Source organism: Octodon degus, unplaced genomic scaffold (genome assembly GCF_000260255.1).
Source record: "Octodon degus isolate 3935 unplaced genomic scaffold, OctDeg1.0 scaffold00355, whole genome shotgun sequence".
In the NCBI taxonomy this organism is placed as follows: Eukaryota; Metazoa; Chordata; class Mammalia; order Rodentia; family Octodontidae; genus Octodon; species Octodon degus.
Window position 1 is genome coordinate 642,295 of NW_004524931.1, and position 4,155 is coordinate 646,449.

At 52.0% G+C, this 4,155-nt stretch overlaps 1 protein-coding gene across 1 annotated transcript in view; it reads right to left on the reverse strand.

Moving 5' to 3' along the window:
• Positions 1-1,223, reverse strand: part of Tspan9 (tetraspanin 9) — a 230,643-nt gene extending 229,420 nt beyond the window's left edge. The window contains exon 1 of the mRNA XM_023708388.1: positions 1,168-1,223. The gene's annotated coding sequence lies outside the window, so the exon portion shown is untranslated. The remainder of the gene's footprint in view (positions 1-1,167) is intronic.
• Positions 1,224-4,155: the final 2,932 nt, after the last annotated feature.

The following is a 4,155-nucleotide window of genomic DNA, read 5'->3' on the forward strand; positions in this document are numbered from 1 at the left end:
ATTAAATATTTAATTTTCATTTAATTTTAATATTTAATTTTATGAAAATTAAATATGTAAATCTATTGTTAATAGATTTACAGAGCCCTACCAGAAGATTAAAGACTACCAAAATAATAAGACTTTTTAAATCCACATCATTCTGGCACACTCTCAGCTGCTCAGGACCTTGTGCACAGTGGGTCTTCAACAACTAGGGCAGAACTGCTACACTTCATGTTCTACCCCACCCCTCCGGCCTAGTGCCCTTCTTTCCTTCTGTTTCCCCTAACTCACACCCCAGCTGATCAGACGCGCCAGGCCCAGGCTGAGGTAGGGAGCCCTGCGATTGCCTCCGGGGCAACATTCCTCAGCTAAATATAAACGATTTGTCCAGGCCATTGTTTGAAATTATCCATAATCCCTCTCCTCCCCTCCCCTCTTTAGGATGGCAAGCTGACTGCTGGTCTCTACAGCAGACCATACACACAAAATGGTCCTGTGTCTGGTTTTTGGAGAGGAGTTGTTAGGTAGGGTACATAGGGATCGGAGCATGCACCCTGGTTTTCCCCACTAGTCCAGGAAAGCTTCCTGGAAGAGGAAACGCCTGAGTCACCCCGGAGAAAACAGCAACCCGACAAGGCGCTTCCCTCAGAGGATCAGTCCTGCACTAAGAGGGAAGCCGAGTTTCTTGGGGCATCGTCCCGACACCTAGGCTGCCTGCCTCCCGAGCACCGAGGCACTGGGCGCGGACGCCGGAGAGGAGAGGAGAGTTTTCCTGAGGAAAGACGCGCTCCTGAGGAGACACTTCAGTTCCAAGACCCACGACCATGAGCCAAATGCTTGTTTGAGAATTTTTTTCCACAGAAAGTTTTTTAAAGTCTCGGGCGCGAGAGCACAAACCGGCGCATCCTGGACGTGGGCGCCAGGCTCTTGCTGCAGGCCGACTCCGGGACCCGCCTCGCCTGGCCCTCCCGGCCCGCTCTTGGCCTGCGCGCCCGCCCGCACCTTCCTCAAAGTCTCCTCACGGACCCGCGGCGCCACAGGCCTCCTCCCCAGCCGCCCGCACAGCCCTTAGGGGCCCCCCCACCGCGGTCCTGGCTTCGGGCTTGCCCCGCGGGCTCAGCACCAGAACCCACAGCAGTGAGCGCCCGTAGCACCGCGCCGCTACCGCCCCGCCGCACTCACCGCGCCAGCCGAGTGCGAGGACCCGGACTCCCGCCCGCACCACCGCTGCCAGCGGAAACGGGGGGCGGGGCCGGAGGGGGCGGGGGCCTGTCCGGGGAGGGGCGGGGCCCGAAGGGTCGAGGGGCGGGGCCGTCCGGGATAGGGGCGGGGCCTATCCCTTATAGGAGATAGGTCTGGGGAAGGGCGGGGCCTTGGGAGATCGCAGGCGGGATGGGCGTGGCCTGCCGGAGATCGAGGAGCCGGTCCCTAGCGGGCGGGCAGCAGGCCCCGGTCCCAAAGTCTCCAGGCCACCTGGTCGCACCCAGCGTACAGCTGCTGGGAGACTGGCTGACCTGCTGGGCGCGTGCGCAGCGCCCGGGGCCCGGGCCACAAGCCTTCCTCCCCACAGCCTCCCTGCCCCTCCCCTTTGAAGGGGCCTGGCGGATCCGCCCTGAGCTGTAGTAGGGCGCGTGCTCACCCCTGTCCCGCGCCCCCTTGCTGGCTGGGCTCCCGCGCTTGCAGACCCGCACCCTGGAGGTTCACCCTGGTGTCCCAGGCGCTTGGCGGCGGTGCAGACACGCGTGTAGGCCTTCAGGGCTGGTCAAGGGCCGAGCCAACGCGGGCAACCCCAGCCTTCTGCCTCGTGCCCTGCCCCTCCTCTGGGTAGAGGTCCTGAGGTGACGATTCTTAAAGCTGTCACCTAAACTTGGTGCTGAAGCAAGCTGTGAATCCTTCATATCCTCTTTTCATTGTTATTGTCTCTGAAAGTAAATTTGTGCTTCCCGTGTACACTGTGATTTGAGACAAATTTTTTATCTCAGCTCAGAGATTATAAAAGAAAAAAAAAATGGGTTTGCTCCATTGCACAGGATGGCTCTGACCTCCTGGGCTCAAATGATCTACCTGCCTTAGTTTCCCAAGTAGCTACAACTACAGGCATGTCAGGCTTGAGTCAGACCTTTAAAACTTGACTGTAATCTCCAGGGTGCCCCTTGCTCTCTCGAGCTCATACTGACAGCTTCCACTGGTCTTCTGGGCCCCTCCTCTCAGTGTGTTTTACTTAACCCATCAGCCATCCCCTCCTCACTCTTTCCCAACAAGGGAGATAACCCTTATCCCTTCCTTCAAAACCTCTTTCAGCACTTCATTCCCAGCATGGTGTCTCCAGTCTGGCAGCCCCTGAGCACATGCTGCAATTCTGTCCACCATCAGGAAGAGGAAACCAAAGCAAGAGCAGGAAGAAGGTCCCTGTGTCTGTCTCCCTGTAAAAATAGGAAGTTAATGAAAGAGCTAGCAAGCTTCGGGGCAACAAAGCTAAACAGTTGTCTGAATCTTCTTTCTGCCTCCTGACTGTGCCCGCTCTAGGGCTGTCTCCTACCCTGTGACATGGGCATGGGCATGGGCATGGCCAGCCTGCAAGTTGGTGAACCAACCAAGAGGGCAGAAGTGAGAGCACTGTTGATGCCCAGTGGTGCTTCTTTCTGCTTTAACAAGTGCAGCTTCTTTCTACTCTTTAAAGGAAGATAACAAAATCTGAAATAAGGGATTAGTGTCTGAGTGTTGAGAGACTCTTTAGACAGCGCCCCTCAGCAGTAATCCTGCAAGCAGTAATTCCCAGAGATAGGGCTGAGTGCCTGCAGGGCTGCAAACACCTGTGAAGAAAGCTGTGGAAGACAAGGGACTAGCACAAAGAAGCCAAAGTAACTACAGTCTGGAAGGCTAGCATGTATTCATTGTGTCCGCTGAGGACAAAACTCAAACCTAACACGAGGCAAGACGGTCTGGGAGAAAAAAACTCCCAAAAGTATAGTAGCAGGAATTCAGAATTCCTGTCCTGCAGAACATGAGGAACACTGAGGTTAGTTAAACACAGGCGAAGTGAATAGATGTAGCTTCTTGGGTCATAACCCATCTGGTCCTCCTGTCCCGGCACAGTTACTAATAGTTTCCCTTCAAGCTGTGCATAGTGATATAAGCCTGTAATCCCAGCAGTCTAGAGACTGAGACAGGAGAATTGCCATAAGTTCTAACTCAACCTGGACTACAAAGCGAGACCCTGTCTAAAAAAGAAAGAAAGTAGTCCCCATTCTAGGCATGGTGGCATATGCCTTAAATCCCAGAACTCTGGGAGGCTGAGGCAGGTAGGATAGCAATTTCAAGCCCACTCTGAATAACTTAATAACTTAGCAAAACCCTGTTCCAAAATTTTAAAAGAACTGTGGCTATAACTCACTGCGAAGGTCCTGGCTCAATCCCCAGTACTAGCAAAAAAACTTTTTTTTCTGGTTTAAACAATAAATTATATGCTACCTTAACTATGACCAAAGGCAATACTCCAAACAACTCTTTCGGGCCCTGGATGCCAGAAACTCTGTTGAAATTTCTAGATCCCCAAGGATTTCAAAGGCTAGTGTGTCAGTTTATCCCCTTGAAATCACCAAATCAAATCAAAAATGATAATAAGCAAAAAGTAGATCTCAAGCCAGCCTGACCAAGTCAGAACAGTGGCTGCTAAATAGTGACACCTAGTGAGATGAATTGGCATTGCAGGAGATTGAGTTCAAGGCTTCACTTTCTGGGTCCAGTCAAATATAAAGAAATCAAAGGACTAACATCTACCAAGTGCTCCGTACTGAGGGAGCCATTCTGACTCATTTTAGTTCATTGATCCTCACAATAAATCCTTTAGGTATTCTGCTAGAGGAGGAAACTGAGGCTCAGAGGGGCTTATTTCTAGACAAGGCAAGGCAGTCCCCGCCTCTATTCCTGGCACTTAGCGTAAAAGTGGCCCAGATACATATCAGGATTTCGTCAGGAAAAAAAAAGGACAAAGAGTCATTTCCACCAGGTCATTCAATCAATGTGTGACTAAGCTAGTATATAATCCGTGGTTGTCTGGCTGCAGGGCTGGAATCTAGTGATTAACAATGGGCAGTTAGTTACCTTAAATGAGTCTTCCACCTAAGTGACTTCCACAAACTATAAAATGCTCAGTGGAGCTGCTTTTTG